At 42.5% G+C, this 23,940-nt stretch overlaps 2 protein-coding genes across 18 annotated transcripts in view; one reads left to right on the top strand and one right to left on the bottom strand.

Annotated features, from left to right (window-relative positions):
- Positions 1-13,882, top strand: part of LOC102159559 (uncharacterized) — a 555,170-nt gene extending 541,288 nt beyond the window's left edge. For 8 of the 9 annotated variants that reach the window (XR_014819296.1, XR_014819295.1, XR_014819298.1 and 5 more), the window contains 3 exons: positions 5,981-6,117; positions 6,495-6,982; positions 12,507-13,882. The gene's annotated coding sequence lies outside the window, so the exon portion shown is untranslated. Of the gene's footprint in view, positions 1-5,980; positions 6,118-6,494; positions 6,983-12,506 lie in introns of those variants that run through there. The other variant, XR_014819299.1, reaches the window with a different exon arrangement.
- RFC3 (replication factor C subunit 3) overlaps positions 1-23,940 on the bottom strand; it is a 377,430-nt gene that overhangs the window by 47,699 nt on the left and 305,791 nt on the right. The gene's annotated exons all lie outside the window — the stretch shown is intronic.

The raw sequence follows: 23,940 nt of genomic DNA, 5'->3' as shown, positions 1-23,940 counted from the left end.
AGTTAATTTACAAAATCAGAGCTTTTTAAAAACCACCTGGGGAGTTCCTGTCGTGGCGCAGTGGTTAATGAATCCAACTAGGAGCTGTGGGGTTGCGGGTTTGATCCCTGGCCTTGCTCAGTGGCTTAAGGATCCGGCGTTGCCATGAGCTGTAGTGTGGGTTGCAGATGTGGCTTGGATCCGCGTTGCTGTGGCTCTGGTGTAGGCCAGAGGCTGCAGCTCTGATTCGACCCCTAGCCTGGGAAACTCCATATGCCACGGGAGTGGCCCAAGAAATGGCAAAAAAAAATTTAAAAAAAAAAATAATAATAATAATAAACAAACAAATAAATAAATAAATAAATAAAACCACCTGGTCTTCTGGTCGTGGCTCAGCAGAAGCGAATCCAACTAGGAACCATGAGGTTGTGGGTTTAATCCCTGGTCTCGCTCAGTGGGTTAAGGATCCAGCGTTGCCATGAGCTGTGGTGTAGGTCGCAGATGTGGCTTGGATCTGATGTTGCTGTGGCTGTGGTGGAGGCTGGCATCTGTAGCTCCGATTGGACCCCCTAGCCTGGGAACCTCCATATGCTGCGGGTATGGCCCTAAAAATCAAAATATAAATAAATAAATAAATAGCACCAGATGACTGAATATGGGAACCCCCCCCCAAAAAAAAACCACCCCAACTGAACTATATTCCATAAAGTGACAAACTCTTTGCAGAGGAAAAGAGGTCATAGCTGCTTTCCTTGTTGGCAGAGTGATGAGAAGAGGAGATGCAGGGAACTGGGTGGAACTTTAATGAACTTTCAGTGGCTGCATGTGGGCTGGCATCAAGTTTAAAATTCCAAGGAGTCCTACCCACAGATGAGGTTTTAACATATACCCAACTCAGTGAATGGGGTATTTGCCAAAGGTGAAGGGTAGGCATGGATGGGCATGAGAGAAGCCCTTTCAGGCACCCCAGGTCTTGGCTAAGTGTGCTCCAGTGGCCTTCCAAAGACAAGAGCTGGACAGCAAGGTAGGGAGAGGTCTGGAAAGGTGCAGAAAGCTAACAGAAAAGAGAGTTACCAGCAAACCGAAGAGCAGACAGCTGGGCTATAACAAAAAGAAAAAGAAATCATTGGAGTTGCCAGTGCTCAGATCCCAAGCCTTTCTGAAGGGGAACTCCTGATTCTGCCTTCAAAAGATTGAAAAATTGGTAAATTGCAATCAACTGAAGCTGCAGTGGAACCCAGACTGGTCTAACTACAGACTCAATAGACCTGGCACAACCCCCCTCCTAACACATACTAGTAGCCAATTCTTTTCTGCTCTTTCTCTAGAGGTAAATGTCTTCTTACAATTTTTATTTTATACACAATGCTAGTTATTAAAATAAGACACAAGTGGGAGCAAGAAAGTGAGAATCATGGTCATAAGAGGAAATAGTTAATAGAAGCAGACCCAGAGATGACCAATATGTTGCCATTATCAGATACGACTTTAAAATAACCTTAGTAAAAGTGTTAAAAGATGTAGTGGAAAAAGTGAGCATGCTGAACTGAGGGAAATTCAGCAGAGAGGAAATATTAAAAGAAGAGATAATGAAGACTCTAGAAAAATATTTCAGAAATGTGGAATTCATTTAATGGGCTTCATAACACACTGGTAAAGCACAGGTAAATTTTAGTAACTTGATGAATGGAAATTATCCGAATTGAAAGGTATAAAGATAAAAGAAGAAGAAAGAGCATAGCATCTGAGTTACATGGAATAATAGCAAATGGTCTATCATACATGTCATTTATGTCCCAGAAACAGATGAGAGAGAAACAATTTTAAACAGATAGTGGCCAAGAATTTTCTCAAATTGATAAAAGACATAACACACAGACCCAAAAAATTCAGTGAACCCCAAGTAAAAAAATACATAAATACATAAAAGAAAACCATACCTTGGAACATCAGAGTAAAAATGCTAAAAGTCAAAGATAAAGAAAGTATCTTAAGAGGAGTCAGAAAAAGAAGACAGACCACATTCAAAGGAATGAAAATAAGATTTAGAACTGATTTCTCAGAAACATGGAGGCCTGAAGATAGTGGAATATCTATGAAACACTGAAAAAAAAAAAAACCCAACAATGTATTAACCTAGAATTCTATATCAATGAGATTAAATTTAAGTCAAAATAAACATATTTTCATTTATATAAATGATTGAAGAATTCACTGCCAGAAAAGCTTCCCTAAAGAAATATCTCAGGAATTTTTTAAAGGATACCAAAAGAATGCCCAAATCTATATTAAGAAATGCAGAGCACCAAAAAGGGTAAACATGAGGAAAATCATAAAAAATTATTTTAAAATTGTTAAATAAGAATTATTAAAATATTTTCAAAAGTTTATTCACATGCCATACATATATAGATATATATTTTAAGAAGTTATTAACTTTAAAGCAAAACTAATAATCTTTAGTTTTATAGTATGTTTAGAAGTAAATTAAAAAACAAGAAAAGCATAATGAGCAGAGAGAAAATGGAATTAAACCATTGTAAGGTCGTACATCATTTATGAAATAGTTTTATAATTGAACATAGGCTGTGCAAAGATAAAGTTGAATATTGTAGTCTCTAGAACAAGCAGTAAAAAGTAAACACAAAATATTATTTAGAAATTCCATGGCAGAGAGAAAATAGAATACTAAAAAAATATTTGATTGACTCAAAAGGAGGCAGAAAAGAGGGAATCAAAGAACCAAGAACATATGGAACAAATAGAAATCAAATATACCAATTATATCAACAATTACATTAAATGTGAATGGATTATGCTGTCAAGCATTATGCAAATATAAGCTTCAGTAATGATAAAAAAAAACCAACCAGGGAGCTTCCTGGTAGTCTACTGGTTAGGTTTTGGTGCTTTCACTACTGTGGCCCAGGTTCAATCCCTGATCTGGGTCCTGAGATCCCACTTCAAGCCACTGGATGTAGTGGGAAAAAAAAAAAATAACAGCTAATATTTATTGAATGCTTATCACACGCCAGGTATTTTGCTATCCCACTTACGCTTTATCTTGTTTACTCCTTACAATGGTTTAGGTATTATGTGCATCTACATTTTGAGCATGTGAAAACTTGGATCGAGTATAGTCATTGTCCACTGCCACATGGCCCTAAGAGGCAGAGCCAGGATTCAAACCCAGGGAGTATGACTTCTGAGCTTACACCACTTAGTTATTCTGAATATATTGATAATGCATGATGATGATGATGAAGAGTGGCTACTGCCAAGCCAACCCCGTGGTGTTGGACATCCAGTGAAAGAGAATATGCTGAGCATGAGGATCCATCGGAAAGATCTAACTTAGAAACCCATAAGAAAAAGGTAAATTGTCAAGTATGTGTATTTCAGAATGCAGTGTATACCATTCTGACATGAATTCAGGTTCAGCCAATCCTGAACTTAAATTATTCTTAATTCTGCCTATTCAGAATCTGATGTGCCTAAGACACAATGTCATATACCCTTGTAATAATTAAAAAAAAAAAAAAAAGGCTTTTCTTGAGAAATTAGTAAATAGTTCAGAGAGACCATTTGGTTTCCCTTTGCTGGGGCATAGACGCGTCACTGTTTAGTTTTATATAGTATGTTTAGAAGTAAATTAAAACAAGAAAAAGCATTTTCCTCAGGTTTACCCTTTTTTGTGCTCTGCATTTCCTAATATAGATTTGGGCATTCTTTTGGTATCCTTGAAAAAATGCAAAAGGGCACAGACGTATCACTCACTCTGGGCTCTACCCTGTTCCCTGGGGTTTAGCTTCAATGCTGTTGTCGTGCTCAAGTCACTGCTGGGCTATGCAACCTCCCTTCCTGAGCTCAGCAAGAGCTCAAGCTCTAGCCAGACTGTGATTTCGGAAGAAGCAGAGAAGCAGGCCTGGGTGGGTGTCTGGCTTTGAGTGCAAATGAGGGCTGGATGGGCTGCAAGAAAAATGTCCAAGTGTGTTGTCCAAAAGAGTGGGCAGAAAGAAGGGTGAGCAGCAGAACATCTGCAGAAAGCAGGGAGGAAGTGAGAGAGCTCAGAAGTCAGAGCCCTCTGAGCAAAAGCAGTGTATTAGTCAGGGTTCTCCAGAGAAACAGAACCAACAGGATGTGCATGTGTGTCTACACATATATGCAAAAATTCTGTATTATATACTAGGGATAAATTATGTGTACATACTATATAGTCATAATATGTGACTACATAAAAACATACATGGATTTATGATAAGAACTTGGCTGACACGATTATATGGAGACTCAGAAGCCCTAAGAGGTGCCGTCAGCCAGATGGAGATCCTGGAGAACCCACGGCATCGCTCTCATGGTTCTAGTCTGACAGGCTCAGGCTTGAGACACAAGAAGAGCCCAGGTTTCACTTCGAGTCCAAAGGTAGGAAAAGACCACTGTCCCACCTCAACAGTCACACAGGGGAGGCTCCCTTTCCATCAGGCATTTTGTTCCATTCAGGTCTTCAATGGATTGGACGAGGGCCATCCACTTAGGACATCCTGCTCCGTTCAGTCTACAGACAAATCTCATCCAGAAACATGCTCAGACACACCAAAACCATGTTTCATCAATTGTCTGGCCACTTCGTGGCCCAGACAAGTTTGACACATAAGATTAACCAGAGGGAGGACACTTTTCTGGGGCTCCTGTGCCCTTGTTCTCAAATAAGAAGGGGTGGGATATTTGAAGTCGTGTCTCCTGGCCCTACACGGTTGGTTCCCTGATTATTTTATAGGGACTCTTTGATACACAGAGATACAAATATTTAAGGCATGTAAATTACGAAATACACAAATAAAGTGAATCACCCCCTCAACAACAAATAACAAGTGTAAATGTCTCACTAAGCCCCTCATATCAAGTTATGGGGGAAGATAAACAGCACTGGTAATTCTCACAGGCAGCTTTGAAAGCCACACAAACACGGCTGTTTTGAATTAGGTTTCAGGGTCAGACTCCCCCAGAAGATAATGGAATATTTGTTCAGACGTCTTAAGACAGACTTGGGAAAGCTTCCTGGGGACCAGCAGGTCACAGCATCATTCATCTTTCCCAAGGTCACAGCTTGGGCTTCCTCCCTGTAGCACTGCCTGGTGCCTGTGGCCCTTGGAGAGCTTCGTTGATCCAAGATACCTCGGTGATCAGGTAGGAGGTATAAAGTGTCAGAGCAGTGCCATGCCGCATGGTGAGCACTCTAAATGCTTACTTACACAATCGCTATTATTTCACATGAACGCCAGTATATTAAGCAGATGAAAAGGCCCTGGCCAGGGTCCCTTAGGAGGATCTCCTTCTCCCCAGGGCAGCCCTCTTGAGGAAGGACTGTCAGGAAACCTGCAGAATGCCCTTATTTTAGATAATTACGAAATGAGCGTGGCTGGGAAGTTGCCTGCCAACAGCAGCAGTTTCCTAACGAATAGCGATTTCTCTGCCCATCCTGTGAAGTTACGGCTGGCTTTTCAAAGCAGCACAGAACCTGGCAGAGACCAGAGGCTCACAAAATATTTGCTGAACAGATGAATGAGCTGAATGAATGACCCCTAAAGTGTAAATAACAAATACTACGTGTTCCTTGCTTTCATCCACACTCACCACCTCAACTCAAACTTAAAGCACTAGAAGCCTGAGAAATGATCCAGGGGTTGGAAATGGAGTTCCTTGAAACGTGATATTGGAGAGACAGGAGAGTCAGGGTTGACTTCCTGCAACAGTGAAAATGTCCGTCCCATCATATTTGTTATTCACTTAGCTGCAGTATTTCCAGATTCTCTGGTTTCAGAATGCTGCTGTGCTTAAGCCATGCCACCTCCTTTTAGCACTGTTATTTTCAGTCTCCCCCCGCCCCCCACCTCACAGATATCTCTGAAAGTCACACGGAGAGACTATTCTGGAAAATGCCCTTATCAAACGGTGATAATATACTAGGTTGCCCTATTTTTTAACTGCTTTCTTATTTTAGGATTTTTCAAATGGACTTGAAAACCTTCATGAAACACTGAATTGGCATGGTCCCTGACACGGGTGGATAAGTCAGGCATCAGAATATTTATCAGTCATCTTTCGCTCTGTAACAAACCATCCCCAAACTTCAAGCAGGTTGGTACTTTGGGCTGTGCTCAGATGGGCATTTCTGGTTGAGGGCGGGCTTGGCTCTTCTTAACTGGGTTCACTGATGTTTCTGACGGCCAGCTGAGGCTGGTTAGTTTACAGTGGCCTTGGATGGAGAAGCTGGGTTGACAGAAGGGTGCCTGTCTCCATGGGTAGTTTATTGAAGGCGTTTTCACCTAACAGTCCTGGGGTTCGAAGAGCAAGACAAAGCGATGGCCCAAAGCACAAGCACTTTTCAAGTCCTATTTGCTCCATGCCCGGGTCCAGCTCAGAGTCAGTGCGGAGGGGTTACCCAAGGGAAGGATATGGGGAGGTGTGGACAGACTGAGGACTGTTATTGCAACAACCTGTGTTTTAAAATACAGACTAAGACGCATGGGGATCCAGAAGGCCCAGCTTTGTCAGTGCGAAGCCGTCTCAGCGGAAACAGAAATGTGACTCAGGAGCCTGTCCTTCTGGGCATTCAGATGCTTGTGTTCCCCCACTTCCTCCCTGATGCCTCCTTTCCGCCCCTTCTTCCTGACTCTCTTCTGTGGCTTCATCACTGCCTGCTTCCAGATATTTTCTCTGTTCAGGCAGCCCTGCAAGCACCTGGCAGGGATGACAAATGAGCCTGCCTTCCTGGGCGACGTGACTGTCCAGAAACACAGCCTGGAGCATGCACAATGCAGCAGCTTCTACGCACAGCGCAAATGCCGGAATGCACTGCAGGGTTGGAGAGAGGTCACTGTTGCAGAAACCCAACGCTGTTTGAGTCTGGCATTCGAGGCTCTAGCCAGCTTTGCTTAATTAGAGGAATAAGCAAATAGGTACCCCGGAGTAGCTTCTGGATTGTCTCAACAGACTGAAATGTGTAAGTGAAAAGGCTGCATGCAATTAAACACAATTCACCATGATCTGGCTGTCTGGTTTAGTTCACTCATATTATATATAAAGAATCAAAGAACCATAAAGAAAAGCAGAAGCATCAGTTGCCATTATAAATCTGATAAATGTCTTTGATCAAGGAAAGCTTGCTTACCAAACAGGCTCTGAGCTCCAGATTACCTATAGATTTATTTACAAGGAGAGAGGAGCTCTCAGTAGTCCTCATTACTATCTTGCTCGATAAAAAGATCAACCAATCAATGACAAGTGCTGGTTTCACATGGTATACTGCAGATAAAATAGACGAAAGAGACCTTGCCCTTGCAGAGCTGACACGGTAGCAGATCACATAGGAACGAAGAGAGCAGCCAGATACAGTACCAGGAACAATAATAATATAAATACAATACAATATTCAACATCAACTGGGTCCTAGGGCTGTACTGGGCACTGTGCATATAGCATTGAGTCTAATCTTTAAAACTGCTGATGAGCAGCTATTACCATCTCAAACGGCCAAGGGAGAAAAACAGGTCTCCAAAAGGATCTACAACTATATAAGGTCACAAAGCCAGAAAAGTTTGGGTCTTGGGCTCAAACTCAGGCCTGAGTTTGCTCCACTTCTTCCACAGTACCTGGTTGGAGAAGGCAATGCAAATATTTCAGTGACACTCAGACACTGATTGAAGGCCAGCCTGGACCCCGCATGGGTGCGGGTTTGAACAGAGAGCCAGTCTTAAAGGAGCTCGCAACCTGGTGAGATAGACAGTCAGAGATGCAATCCTGTGCAATCAGTGCAACCCCAAGCCTGCGGTTATGGAAGACACTGGGGCAGAAATGAAGCCCAGACCAGAGTTTGTTTTTCCTTCTGATATATTTCCTTTCAGAGAAAGCCTTGGGATTGTCACTGTGTTACAAATGTATTAAACTAGACTAACCCCCTAGTTTTTGCTACCATTGGAATCAAGAGGAAGAAGCAAAATAAACTAACATCTGCCATTGTGACTATTTTTAAGATACCTGCTGGCTCTAAATTTATTCTATTTTAAAAAGAACTTTAATGATTCTTATCTCACTTGATTCTTTTACTATCTCTGCTGAGTTGTCAACATTTTGCAAACAACACAACAGAGGTTAAACTTCTCAAGGTAACCATATTAGTTTGTTAGGGCTGCCTTAATAAAATGCCACCGACTGGGTGACTTAAATAACAGAAGTTTATTTTCTCACAGTTCTAGAGGCTAGAAGTCCAAGATCAAGGTGTTGGCAGGTTTGGGTTCTCCTGAGGCCTCTCTCCTTGGCTTGCAGATAGTGTCTTCTGTATGTATAGGACCAAACACAGTACACATAGAAGCTGCTACTACCACGTTTTCTGGAATCCACTGGGGATCTTGGAAAGTGTGCCCCATGGATAAGGGGAGACCACTGTACCTCTTGGAGGGAGCAGATATCTAATTAATGTCCTTAATTACTAATTACATTAAGCCCACCCAGGATTTGATTGTTCTGGTAACCTGATTGAATAAGTCTTCATAAAACAAATAAAATTACAGTCAGTAGCTCCATGTGGCCTGTGTTCCAGTGACAGACTCTGGATTTTCACCTGGTTGTCAGGATCTAGACCACATAATTCCCTGTATCTTCCACTGGGAGTCTTATTTTTTGTTAGTGCTAAGTAATTTACCATCATTACATTTTTATTAATGAGCTAAAGATCTTAAAAGAGTAAGATCTTAAGATATTAATCCTCTCAAGACAGCAGTAAAACCTTTCCTAAATACCTGGTGGCAAATACTAGGTTTCTTCTCTAGTCCAAAATTTGAATGCATGATTTCATGCAAAACTTTTGCATAACTGAAATAACTGTTGTGATTATCCACCTTTGGAACTGAAATATCTTTGGTTCTTGAAATGACCTTCATTTCAGGCTGGGCTGAAATTCTGTGAGGAAGGGGAATGTGAATGCAAAAGTACTATTTTGAGGAATAAATAGCAGCATCTTTTCTATTCTCTTGAACACAAGATAAAATATAGTGTACAGCAGTTGTAGAGCTCTCTTCATAGTACAGGGAAAGCTAGAGAAAAAATCATTTCCACATTAGAATTGAGATGATTCATCATTCCTTCTCTTCCATGCATCCCATAGAAATATATTTACCCTGAATATCTTCTCTAGGCAAAGTTGCAAGGTTTGTAACTACTAAGAGTCTTGGAAAAGAAACACATTTATTCTGAAAATTAGAAACATATCTTCATCCATTCACATCCTCTGAAAGAAGGAAATTTGTACATTATCTCTACTTTATTGTCCTTAGCCCAGAAGTCTTTTTTTTTTAAACCCAGCAAATAAAACTGAGTGGAGAGGCAAAAATGTGAATTTAAAAGGACATTTGAGTTTAGAATTTCACCTGAACTCTTCAAAAACACAGATACTGAACTATATTAAATAAAACAGTGCATTCTTTACATTCTTTAATCCAATTACTTCTATTTTCTAATTCCACAATTTAACAATTATATTGTGGTGGAACAGAGGGAGAATAAAGGGATCTCTTTTATGATGGGTGATGCTGAGGTAACCAAATTAATGTATCACCATTTAGGTCTGCAGGGGCTCTTTCAGCAAGAAAGATTGCTTCCCATAAAAAAAGAAACAAAAAGGAAATGAAAATATCACAAAATATCCAGTCAGATCCACAAATTAAGGGCACGTGTGAGTAAGGGCTACAGATGGTGCTATTGTGGGTTACTGTCTCAGACATCTTGCTGTATTTAATAAATCTGGTCACTTCCTTCATTTTCTCAGTCCCTCTCCCATGTACAAGCCAATTTATTTGTTGGGACCACCTGGTCTTAATTCGCCAGCATCTACTATTGCCTAGTTATCTGCCACTGTATGGGTCCTTCAAATGGCAGCAATATGTTGGCCCATTATGTGACCTTGAAAGCTACAAACACATCAAAAGACATCAAGGCAAGAATGAGGAAAGGGAAAAGCACAACTTGCTGCTTCCCAAGGCTATTGATCCTGAAAATACAACCCTGTGCCTTATGTGATTTTGATACCAGGTCAGGACATTCAGTGTGTTTTTCAGTCCACACAGGGGCACCTCATCTCACTGTACCCACAGCAGGTGAACTGCAATGAGAATATAAAATTAGTTTAAGTGATAAGGAATCACAGAAAGTCCACGGCTTTGGACAGAATGAGGATTTGATCTGGGGTCTACCACTCATCAGAGGTGTGGGCTTAAATCACAATTACTTCATCTGTGAATGATGACACTACAACCTGTTCACCAGGGTGCTGTGAAGACATGGTCAAGTTTAATGTGTCAGAGTGCCTAGGACAGCATGAAAATTCTTCCACCTTTTTCCTCTGATAGTTTTGCTCTTGACCATGTCCAGAAAAAAATCCCCTTCTCCTAACTTCCAGAAAGACCTATCAAAGCTAGGGAAAGCCCGGAGAAAAGCAGTTAAAATAAACCGGTAGTTCCTAATGGTGTCAAACCTAAAAGCATGTAGAACTCTGCTGACATCAAAGACTGAGCGGTGTGGATGGCATGTTATGGATTCAGTAGCCACTGGGAGGAAAACAGAATTTTGAAGCATTCCTTTAAACTTTAAGAGGGTAATACGGTGATAAACAGGATGCACAGAATTTACACAGAAAAGAAACACGGATTTAGAAAGGAGGCCAAACAAAAAAATATAAATAGATTTGGGGACACCAAAATAAACGGATGGATATGGAGTCCGTGATGGGATAAAGTAATTATTAAAGTTTCAAAAACAGAAAATCGTGACTCTCATACAGATATAAAATAAAGCTGTGTCAAATAGTTTAACTTACTAAGGAGGGAAACAACAAGATGTAAAATCCAATCCAAAGACCGCTGGAGAAGCTGGACTGCTGCGATAAGGTTAGTGCTGGATTTGAGAGAAAACTGATTAATGACTTGGAGAGCAATCAGCCATTATTTGGGGAGTGTCTGGTCTACTGGACAGCGAGTATTTATGTTGCTGTTGGACAAAAATAGGCCGGTTGATCCTGTCGCTATGAGCTGTAAAATCATCTACCCACTAGAAAGCCAAGCCCTGCAATGAACATCAAGGGATTTCTTTGTCAATGGCTAAGCTCGGGTAGCTTTTTAATTTTATTTAAAAAGTTATTTTATTTTTTTTTTTTGTCTTTTTAGGGCTGCACCCACAGCATATGGAAGTTCCCAGGCAAGGGGTAGAGTCGGCACTGTAGCCAATGGCCTACACCACAGCCACAGCAATGCCAGATCTGAGCCACATCTGTGACCTACATCACAGCTCATGGCAATGCTGGATCTTTAACCCACTGAGGGAGGCCAGGGATCAAATCTGTGTCCCCATGGACACTAGTCGGGCTCGTTACTGCCGAGCCACAATGAAAACTCCCTTATTTTATTTTTTTGACTGCACCTGTGGCATGCAGAAATTCCCAGGCCAGGGACCGAACCCTTCCGCACAAGTAACCAGAGCCACAGCAGTAACAATGCCAGGCTCTTAACCCGCTGAGCCACCAGGGAACTCCAGGGAACTTTTCTTAGACCCTGTAAAGATGTCCCAGGTGCCTCACTAAGCAGACATTGTGAAGAACCACTGCCTCTCCCCACAAAACTTCTCTTGGGGCCACTGTCACTCAATGGGACCAGTCACTACTCCTGCCCAAAATGATTATCGCTGTGATTGTAGGAGTGAACTCACTTAATGGTCCCCAAGCTGAAGGCAGGTGTCCAGTAAGGGTTACTTTGATGAGTTGTCTCCCTTGTCTGGGAAAGTTTCTTACCATTTTAAGAATATTAACTTGACAAGAGAAGGTGCCATTTGAAACTTAAAAGTCAACCCCTTAAAATTCAGCAAAATGTAGTTTAACTGGAAGAAAGTGCTAAAGACAGGGATAGTGAATTAAAATAATTTGGCCATTTTACATATATTAACACAAACGGAACAAATACATAGGAGGAAGTAAAGAAGGAACAACAGACCGACGATAGGATTAAAGATTTTTGAAAAGCTACCAGAAAGCATAAGGACAACATTTCTTTCACTCTCTGCAGGTCTGATAGTATAAAAAGCTGGGACTCACACCTGCTCTGGTGATAATAAATTTTATTTATGTTTAAAATAAAAAATAAGCGAGCCTGTAATTTAAGTTGTGCCGAGATGCATAAAGAATGTTATGCTCACTGAGACATTCAAGGAAATGAAAACTGACAGGTAATAAAACTGTATCTTAATCCGTTGGAGTTTTCAAATCATTTTTCTATTACATATAACAGGCTCATTTAAAGTGCTTACTTTTCTGGGATCACACAGAATTCCTGGAAAATTAGCTTATAGTGGAGAGAAACTTTTTTCCCCAAATAAATAGCATAAATTGACACTTTGCTTTTGTACGTAAAGGAGTTGTTGAAATGGCTAGAAATTGAAGACTTGCAACTGATGAAAGCCTCTCCATCTTTGTCCCTCTCTGCCAGCCAGTGGCCAGTGTGCCTGACAGAATGCGGAAGGCGAGAGAACAGCATATGGCAGAATGAGCCTGCAGCCCCAGAGAAATCTCCCTCAGTCCCCACTCCATCTGTGCTTGCGGGGCACCTCTCCCCACAGCACAGAGATGCTGAGCTCAAGGCAGGAGCCGTGCATGACGGGAAAATGCAGAAGGAGCTTTGTGTCGTGCCACGCATCAGCAAAACACGTCCGTTCCACAGCACACATCTCAAACCCAGAGCCATGTGCACGGAGGGTGTTCCCACAGAGTCTTTGAGGTCAGGGCACAGGAAAGCTTCCTGGATGAAGACAATGTGAAATGACTGCTGAACTGCGTCGGCGCTTGGCGTCGGGGTCTGGGGAAGGACGTGCTGTGCAGATTATTGGCCTCCTGAGGAACATGAGGAACACAATTGGGCGGCCGGTGTCCTGAGAGGGCTCCAGGCAGGCAAACCACTGGCTGAAGGATTTCTCAGGCGTGCTTTCAACCCAAACAGTCTTGCTGACAGAGGGTGAAAGAGAGAAAAATGGAGCCAGTGACTGGTGTTTTGTTATGCTAAGTGTGCTGTCAGGGGACTTTTTATTAGTGGGCAGTCACGGTTTCTCCAAATGTAGGAAAACATTTTGTCCTTGTGTTTTGTATCCATCTTCTTTCCTCAAGCCATGTCCAGGGCTCTGATTCTCTCCTGTCTTGATTGCTGGACCCCAGGCCACGAGCTGCTCCTGGCTGCCAGCACAGAAAGGGCATGGCAGGAGGGCAGAGAGCAGAGGGACGAGAGGCAGGGCTTGGGGACATGCCAACCCCACTGCAGCACTGTTCTCCCTCCACCTCTTCTCCACACCACACACACCCCCACACATCACACACCCATCCCTACACGCCACACACACCACACACACACACTCACACCACCCATACAATATACATACATGCTACACACACAGTATACACACACACACCGCCCTGGAAAGCATTCCTCAGTTACTGACCTAGGACTTCGTACTGCTGCCTCCATCAGGGTCTTCCCGAAAGCCTAGAGGTATGCTTCAGTTCCTGACTGTCTTAGGAATTCTTGCTTGCTTTCCAAGCTGGAAGTCCTGAGTTTGGTCAGAGCTTAGTTAACACTAAACATAACCGGTTCCTTGTACTGTTACATTAGGGAAACTTTTCAGTGAATGGTGGCAACACGGGATAAAACTGAGGAGGGGCTTGGTTTCTGCCCCCACCTCAGCCAGTGTCTTAGAGGTCACGAAACCTTTTTATTTGCCTTTTTACTAACTTTTTTCTGATAAATGATCAATACTTTCTTCCTCTGTTTCTGAAGAATTTCAGAAAAATAAACTTGTGAAAGGATGATCAAAAGGATTTTCATATGTTTGAGAAATATTTCATATATTGCCAAATATATTTGCCTATGTCTTGAATTCTTCACTTGGGCTGGAGGTTTATGCCTGTAAAAGTAGCTTGATGAGAAAAATCACCTGGGTGGTGGTCAAAGCCAGTTTTCAGGGCACGAGGCACAGAAAACCCTCAGGGGATCTGGGCTAAGACACAGATCTGTGTTCTTGGGCCACCCCCCTGCCACATATTTGTCCCCATCCCAAGGTGTGATGTAGCCGTTGGAGCTGGAATTTCACACCTTAGATTTTTGTGCAGGCTACTCGAAACATGCAGAGTGGAGGAAGATGTATACAGTTGACCTCTGAACAACGCAGGGGTCGGGACGCTGACCCTCTGCATGGTCAGAAATCCGCGTGTAACTCAGAGTTGGCAGAGTTGGCCTCTGAATCTGCCCTTGCTCTGTATCCTGGATCCTTTTGTAGTCACAGTTCCTTCCTACCCACAATTCCACATCCCTGTCACCAACGAGCTCCAACTCCTGTAATCCTGGAGCCTTCACCGTGGAAAAAAAAATCCTCATCTCCGTGGACTTGCACCGTTCAGACCCATGTTGTTTAAGGGTCAACTGCATTTCGTGCCAGAGTGAGGCACCCCAGCAGGGTCTGGAAAGGAAGGCGAGGCCTGTGCACGCTGTGGGGTCACTCTACTGCCAACCCGCCCCCAGAAGCTCCTGCAGGCAAGTCACCTGAACAACTACTCCTCTTAGAGACCACGAGTGCAGCTGAAAGACCACAGGCTTTAGAATCAGGTCAATCTGGGTTGAAATCTCAATTCTGCTCCTGACGATCTGAGTGAACGCATACAAGCTTCAGCCTCTCTGAGTGTTCATGGTATGTGTGTGTGTGTGTGTGGGGGGGGTAAAAAGTCCTGGATTCCATAAAAGGATGAAAAGGAGAGAAAAAAACGAGACCCCTTACTAAGCTGTCGTGTCTTACACTGGACAGAAAAATGGGAAAAAGTCCTTGAGTGTCAAGACATCTTCTGTCTAAGTACGGCCTCCTAAGGACAGGCGCCTCCAGCAATCTAGGTTTCCACGTGACTGCCTTTAAAACAAGGCAGACGCACCCCAGGTTCCTTTCAGCCCTCTGCTCCTCTGCAGACACCTCCTCAGTGTTGCAGTAGGGTGTGTGTGTGGGAGCTCAGGAAAGGTCTCTGAGTAAGAGAAGATGTTCTAGTGCCTATGTTTCCTTTCGGTCTCCTCTCACGCTGTACAAGACTGGCCAAAAGGGTAAGGATCGAGATAGAAAGACCAACTGGTTTTGTAATCTATGGAAAAAAAACAAGAGCCATGTCAACTTTCTCTTTGGCAAAGGTGGAGCTGGGTGACTAAACAATGGAATCAGATCATTCCTGGCCTCTCAGATCCTGGGGACTTTGCTTACCAGAGTCCCATAAGGCAGCCAGCCCAGCATCATTTTGCTTCAGGATAAGTGTGTCATGATCAGTGGTGTCACGTCCAGCATCTCCAGCCTTGAGGATTTCTGAGCGGAGAACACTCATAGGATGACAGAGCTAGTATTTTTGGTTAATGACACTTCCCCTGGGACTCTTGGATAATGTACAGGGTTATGAAAGAGTAAGTGGAAGCAAAAGCTTGGTACGCCAATAAGTATCCTGAAAGCATGTATGTACCATGTGAATTAGCAGAAAGTCAACAGGAGCAGTTTCCTTCTCGGGGAATGTATCAGCTTTTTCCTTGATCACTGCACTCTATTACATCAGAGCATGGGACATCATTAAACCAGGCCCCAAGGGTGTAGGAATTAATCCTTCGACGACCAGAGAGCTTTCACAAACTACAGTCAGTTCCTACTTTTGTACATATCTCATTCCTAACAAGTATGTATGAAAGTTTGAGTATAAAAAGTAGAGATTTTCATACTCTGCATGAGGTTTCCACACCTGCAGTAGTAAAAGCATGGTTAACCCCCAAGCAGTTCAGTGAAGATTGTCACTGCATCTGGATCATAGACTTTTGGGGGGTTGGTCTTTATCATTTTTAGGATCTTTGATAATATATTCCGAAAACTGCATATACATCCTTTAGGTTTTGTTCTTCTTTATCAGTGAACGACTAGTCAAGAAGTTCAATTCCAGTGAACAGCTATTTGAGACCAAATACGGGCTACCTTCTGTATGCCCTAACAATTCCTTTTCTTGCAGAAGTGCACATGCTAAAGCCAGCCTGTATCAACTTGAGAGAGTCCATTGTTAAATTTTCAGGAATTTTGTGAGCTAATTCATATCCTGTTGACAGCTTAAAATCAGGTATGGTGGGAATATTTACACCAAAGAAAATGACGAGTGCTACAAATCAGGGTTTCCTCCCTATCTATCTCCAGAGAGCTGTTTGTTGGACCTGCACCAGCACACCACTAGCAGGCCCATTATTCAGAAACAATTTTTTTTTTTTGTCTTTTTGTCTTTTTAGGTCCATACCTGCGGCCTATAGAGACTCTCAGACTAGGGGTTGAATTGGAGCTATAGCCGCCAGCCTACACCAGGCCCACAGCAACATGGGATCTGAGCCGCGTCTGCAACCTACATCACAGCTCACGGCAACGCCGGATCCTTAACCCACTGAGCAAGGGCAGGGACCGAACCCGCAACCTCATGGTTCCTAGTCAGATTCGTTAACCACTGAGCCACGACGGGAACTCCTATTCAGACACAATTAAGATTCATGTTTGGTCTGTTAATAAAAATGCTGACTAAAGCAGGGGAAAATACCTTTAAGATGCATCCATTTCTACATTAACAGGCAATTACTTGCACATCTTTTGGTATGGAGCCAAGGTCTTTCGTTGAATCTGAATTCACTTCCTTCCTGAACCATATGTGTATTGCCCCATCTACAATTTCCAGTTTCAGGATCCTTAAAATGCAGCAGGAACTTCAAGATGCCTCAGCAGAAACTTCAAGATGCCTCTGGTGCAACCTGAATGCAAAAATCTTCTAGATTTTTTTCCCAGTTTTTTACAGTCGTTTTACCCTCCCCTAATTTGACATCAATTTATTTTAGTAATGTGCTTATATTCTCTTGCCCAAACTTTCCATTTATCTGTCATATAAACAATATTCTTTTTTTTTTTTTTTTTGGCTTTTTAGGGCCACACATATGGCATATGATTCCAGGCTAGGGGTCGAATCAGAGCTGCAGCTTCCAGCCTGCACCACAGCCACAGGAACTTGGGATCTGAGCCATGTCTGTGACCTACACCACAGCTCATGGCAACACCAGATCCTTAACCCAGTGAGCAAGTCCAGGGATTGAACCCACATCCTCATGGCTACTAGTCAGCTTATTACCATGGAGCCACAATAGGAACTCTCTAAACAATACTCTTTTAAAATGCATATATTTCCAATTGAATTAATATTTAATTAAGAAATTAATTTAAATAAATTAAAGTAGATAATTGCAATGATAAATGACAGGTCTGTGAACAGAGGTAACTGATTCTTGGTGTGCAGAAGGCTTAGGCGTACCAGAGGCAGTCCCAGCCCCAAGGACTCAGTGTGTTATGAGCATCAGTCGGTATAGTCCTTAGACAGCATGGAGAGTGATGATTAACCCCACTAACTAATTAAGTGGAGGTCTGTTAAAATTTCTACTGCATTTTCATTATTTTTATTTTTCTAATGTTGAATCACCTTTAGAAAATAGCAACGGCAAACGACACAAGACTTTAAATAATGTATCTAGAATTTCTTATTCAGGTGTATCCAAAAACTCTTATATGAACATGGATAAAAACAGGTTGGATAGAAGGCCACAAGTTAACACGAAGTTTGTTACTTGACTCACAAGAGACAGAGTGTGATGTAAGGAAGGGCAGAAGTTGGCATGGAAAAGGTGAATGATGCGTTTAAGCTATCATTACCACCACCACACCATCACTGAAACAGTAGCAACAACAGCTTGTGTTTATTGAGCTCATCTTAGGTGTCGGCGCTATTATTCCACCTTGACTTATATGTGTTTTTTCTTTCACGGGTTGAGTGAGGAAACCAAGGCACAGAAAGATGATGCAGGTCATCTCGTGTCACTTGTCTGGTTGGGCTGGGTTTTGAACTAAGGTAGCTTTGACTCCAGAGTTTTTAACAAAATTATATTATTATTATTATTATTATTATTATTATTTGGCTGAGTCTATGGCATGTGGAAGTTTCTAGGCCAGGGACAGAACCCATAGCACAGCAGCAACCCAACCCCTGCAGTGACAACGCCGGATCCTTAATGCTCTGCGCCACAAGGGGATCCTTAGAGACCGTGCTCTTAAAATACCACGCAGCCCGCGGGTGCCAATGGCCCTGTACTCCCTACTCTTCCACGTGGGCTTTTCTGAGGATTCTTATTTGCCCCCCCCTTGAATTAGAAGCATCCTGACTCATCCCAGAAGGAGGATGAGAGGGAAATGGGAAAGAAGAAGACAAAAAGCTCTCTCTCTCTCTTTTTTCTTTTCTTTTTCTTTTCTTTTTTTTTTTTTTTTTTTTTTGGTCTTTTTGCCTTTTCTTGGGCCGCTCCACGGCATATGGAGGTTCCCAGGCTAGGGGTCGAATCAGAGCTGTAGCCACTGGCCTACACCAGAGCCACAGCAACACGGGATCTGAGCCGCATCTGCAACCTACACCACAGCTCACGGCAACGCCGGATCCTTAACCCACTGAGCAAGGCCAAGGATTGAACCCACAACCTCATGGTTCCTAGTCGGATTCGTTAACCACTGAGCCATGGCAGGAACTCCTGCTCTCTTTTTTTAAAAGCTCTTTGATTCAGGAAGTTCCCATTTCCATTGTCCTTATTGTTCCAGTTATTTAAGCTACATTACAAATTACCTCAAAACTCACAGTGGCATAAACTATTGAGTTTGTATAAATAGTTATTCTCTCTTATTGTTTTGTGAGAGGATGGGCTCAGCAGGGCAGGTTTTGCTTGCCGTCTGTCATGTCCTTTCCATCAGTTGGTGGCTGGGACTCGAATCTAAAGGCTTGACGGGGCTGGATGTCCAAGAGGGCATATTCACAGGGCTGACAGCTGATTCTGGCTGTTGGTGCAAGTCCCCCATCCACTAGAGCAGCCACGTGGGGCCTGTCCGTGTGGCTCACACCTGTCAGGAAAGGACAGCTGCAACATCATTGGTCTTCCTTCATAGTGGCCCAGGGTCTGAGAAGGCAAGGTGGAGCCTGACAGCCCTCTCAAAGGCTAGCTTAACATAGCATCACTTCCTCCATGGTTATGGACCACGCAAGGCAAAGGCTAGTACATATTCTGATGGAGGAGAATTAGACTCTTCCTCTCAATTAGAGAAGTGGTGAGTAATAGCAAATAAGCTGCAGCCATCTTTAATCTGCCACATCTACCAATACCTGCCAGTCTTCAGTGCCAAGGACCCAGAAGTGCCAAGTCCTACCCAACAGGCTTACGAGTCTAACTTAATGGCTAACACCATGAGGGAAACTGCCTCCAAGGCTAAGAAACTCTGTTGTGGTGCGTCCGGCTGTACTTTGCCTTTATATTTAAAATACAATGTCAGAAACTCTCTTCTTTTCACTGCAACTTGTGTAGCTTTAAAATAAAAAATGCACATTTTTTTTAAGAAAATACTTTTCTAATTTAAAACAAAAGCCAAATTGGAAAAGGATTTCCAGCAAGCATATATTTTGTTTCCAGACGAAGGCCTTTTGGCTGTAAGTCGCCTTAGACACATAGTGGACCACCAGGCTTTGGTTCCTTAGCTCACATTTAAGCACTCAAATGCCACCTGCAAATCAGAGGCTGTCAAAGATGCCCCTACCCCTCCCAATAGGAAAAGCCATGGCATTTTTAACAAGCAACCACTTCCTTTTGTCACTTGTGAAAAAAATATTTCTCTACATTGCATCAATCTCTCACATAAAGCATGGCTATTATGCTTATGTTAATTCTCTTATAAAAACTCAGTCTTTAGTGTCCTGGGACATTTTAATGCTGCATGTCGAGCCAATGTGCAAAATACATACCCATTATTACCTATTTACTTGGGTTATTGTTCTGGTTAAGGTGTAATTTTCCACCAGGCATTTGTTTAGAAATTTGGCAGCACACAGAGAACATTTCCATACTTAAAAAGCATCCAAAATTTAGAATGACATCCAGTGATATTAAGCAAGTGTAGATAATGCTCTCCAACTTCATCAAATATTCATGGTTAATTATAGTCATAATATTTATGTTGCTGTGAAAATTAAGGTTGTGAGCTTCTTGTACACAGGCTAAAAATACAAGCTTACAGGCTGTGCTATTGCTTACCCCTTTCATTACTGGAATTTCTCATTGTCATTAAATAGAATGGAAAGCAGTGTTCTTTGGCTCCCTCAGTCACACTGCAGATCCATTATCTCCCCTGATAGGAAAGAGCTCAAGAACCATCAGAGCATCTCCCACAAGGGGGACGGATGTGATCAAAGGCCTGGTGGGTACATTTTCTAGAACAAAAATCAGGACACATGAACTGACAAGTCTGAGAATACTTCGAGCAGCCACAAGATAGATGATTTGAAATTAAACTCTTAGAAAATGGGACATATGGTCATTCACATCTGAAAGAAACAGGATTGCAGGGTCCAGAAGAAGGAAGAGCTTGAATTACCCAGTTTTATCTATTTTCTCCTGAACTACTGTTGGAATAAAAAATGAAATTATAATTTTAAAAGACACGTATGGAAAAAAATCTTTCCAAAGTGCCTCTTGAGACTATCAATCAAAAGTAAAGGTCAAACTTTCCAGATAAACTCTCTTTACTTTCTTGCCTCACCTCCTATTTCCCTTCCCGTGCCCCTGACATACTAGATCACGGCATCTGTAATTCTCAGTCTATCACACGTCTGGGCCTTTTTCTTTTCTTTTCTTTTTTCTTCCTTCCTTCCTTCCTTTTTTGTCTTTTGTCTTTTTAGGGCAGCACCCGTGGCAAATGGAGGTTCCCAGGCTAGGGGTTGAATTAGAGCTGTAGCTGCCACAGCCATAGCTATGTGGGATCCGAGCCATGTCTGTGACCTACACCACAGCTCATGGCAACACTGGATCCTTAACCTACCCAGCGAGGCCAGGGATCGAACCTGCATCCTCATGGATGCTAGTCAGATTCGTTTCCGCTGAGCCAGGATGGGAATGCCCACGTCTGGGCCTTTTCTTAGTCTGTCCTTTCTTTCAGGGATACTCATTTCGATGTGATCTCTCAGGGAAAGTTCCTCTCATCCTTAATACTCAACATCAGTATCATCTGGTTTCTTAACCTTCCAGAATCTAGACAAATTGAGCCAGATCCATGTTCTCCCAAGTTCCTCTTCTATCCTGTACATATCGTCACTAATATATTTATCCCATCTCAATCTAATTATGGGTTTACATGTATCCTTACAAAATTATATAAAAACACTCATTAAGTTGCAAATGATGCAAATTTAGGGGAGATGGTGAATGCAGGAGATGATAAATTTTCAAAAAGACTTCCGCATATTAAAATGATGGACCCAGCCATGCATGATGAAATCCCCTGGACTAAATGTAACTTTCTGCATCGGTTTTCAGAATAGCACTACACAGTTTTAGTGGTGACCTAGCTGAATAGGAGAATGAGAGAAACAGCTACATTTTTTAGTTCATTATAAAGTGACGCGCAGTCGTCCTTGGTATCTGTGGGCAACTGTTTCCAGGATCTGTTGTGGATTCCAAACTCCACAGACGCTCAAGTCCTATAAGTGGACCCTTGGTATCAGCAGATAGAGTGTCGAGTCCAGATACCTAATAGTGATGTAGCACCATGAAAACACAGGGCCAATCTTAAGCCATCCTAGCAGGTTTATATCCACAGATAGAGAGAGGTTATGGTCACTGAATACTCTGCTGGCCTCAGCATTCTAGGAAATATTGGCTAGCATACAGATCTTTCTTTTAAGAAGGTCATTGGCCAAGTTCTGTTCATTGACCTATATTATTAGTTGCCTATCATTATCAATATTTGTTCTCCCTTTCTCCTTATAATTTTTTTTCAAGGAGAAAAGGCACCCTCTGAATTACTATGCTTCCCAGCAACACTCGCAACTACGTGATAGAGTCGTGGTCAATCAGACATTTGTGAAACTATGCTCCTCCTGGAAAAGCCCTGTTAAGAGCACATCTTCTAAAGACGCATTCCTTTTACTTTGTGCCCTTTCTCTTCTGGTTTGGAATAGAGACTCTGTCCTGAGGGTGGAGCAGCCATGGAGTTAACGTGCAACAGCGCCAAAGATGCTGGGTGATGAGAGGAACGTGGGTCTCTGACGGCACGGCCAGGACTGCCTACCTCTGAGTTTTTCACAGGATAAAAGCAACTGAACACATAAGCAGCTGTTTCGTTTACGCCACCTTTGTCACATTTTCTGTTACCAGCAGCCTATACGGTGCTGACCAGTACTGATGGTGACCTGGGTGTGGAAGACTGAGAAAAGACAGGAACAGGAAGTGGCCAAGGGAAGCCCGCGATGAGGCGACTAAGTGGAACGCGGCTTGTCCTAACTGCAACTGTGTACAGAGGACAAGACAGACTCCATCATGGCTCCAGAAGGCAGGACCGGGACTTGAGGTAGAAGTTATAGGAAGGGCATTGGACTTATCAAAGAAGGACTTTTCAGAGCTATAAAGCCACCCAAAAAAGTGGTCAAAAGGTACAAACTTCCAGCTACAATATAAATAAGTACTACGGATGTAACGTGCAGCATGATGACTAGCTAACACTGCTGTCTGGTACATTTGACCACTGGGGTTTTGTTTTGGGTTGTTTTCTTTTTTCTTTTCGGGCTGCATGCACAGCCTGTGGAAATTTCCGTAAAGAACCCACCCCATGCCACAAGAAGTGGCCTCAGTCACTGCAGTGCCAATGCCAGATCTTTAACCTGCTGAGCCACAACAGAATTCCCTGAAAGTGAAGGGAAGCGTACCCAAGATTTCTTACCACAAGGAAAAAAAAATTTTTTTCTATCTATGTAAGGTGATGGATTTTAACTAAACTCATTGTGATAATCATTTCACAATACAGTAAGGCAAATCATTACACTGCATAACCTTGAACTTATATGGTGCTATATGTCAATTATATGTCAATACAGCTGGAAAAAAATAAATGGAAAAATTAAGAGGCAAAAACGTGGTGAGAACACCACTCATGACTATAGAGAGGGTGATAGTGCCAGGCGGAAGTTTACACCAGATGGAAGCATTCACCAGCCCTAAGATTTCTATTTGTACTTCAGAACTTATGTCTACTTTGGCAAACATTGGGCAAGAGATCCTTGAGGATCTTACTGTCTAGAAGCAGACACGTATGCATAAGAGGATCATTTCAGTAAAACTTTAACTGCTGAGACACAGGTGAGCACAGAGGAGAGGGGCGGTTTCCACATTCAATCCTGTCTGCTTCTCCATTTGTCGGCTTTGCCCTTATTGTAAACTCCTGGAGATGTCCGTCACCTTCTTGGGAGCTCTGCTGTGCACGTGAGAAGATGTTTGTTATGTTTCACTTGGGTTTGGTTGTGCAAGTTTTCCTCAAATTACTTCTCATATATGAACTCTCCTCAGGACTATGTATAACTTCATCGTTTTCCTCTAGCTATTTAATACCTCATGTCTCATGGAGGACAGACATTTTTACACATACCAAGGTTGCTTTTTCAATGACCATTTACTGTCTCTCAATCCTGGAATCAGTGTGACGCTAACAGTTTTTAGTTGCTGTCTTTAAAGTACATTTCAGTGGCTGGGGGACAATTCCATTGTCATAGGAATTGGTGGTTATTCCAGATAAAACCATCTCTCTCAACCGTGTCCTAGTAAAACACCAGAGTCAGAGTTATGCTGCATGGAAAGTCACATATATTTAATTTGTAAAACTCTTCATTCATGTATAGACTAAATTTTTAAAAGAATTTCCATCAACCCACTAAGCTGACACTGCTTTCCAGTCCTTCCTTCCTATTTGGGAATCCCTGTCCCCAAACCAAATGCT

This window comes from Sus scrofa, chromosome 11 (genome assembly GCF_054392235.1).
Source record: "Sus scrofa isolate SSC_HxYL_T2T_F1_AM1 chromosome 11, Sscrofa_HxYL_maternal_Yorkshire_Landrace_v2.0, whole genome shotgun sequence".
Lineage (NCBI taxonomy): Eukaryota > Metazoa > Chordata > Mammalia > Artiodactyla > Suidae > Sus > Sus scrofa.
Note: the sequence above shows the minus strand (reverse complement) of the source record. Positions and strands in the feature narration are given on the sequence as shown.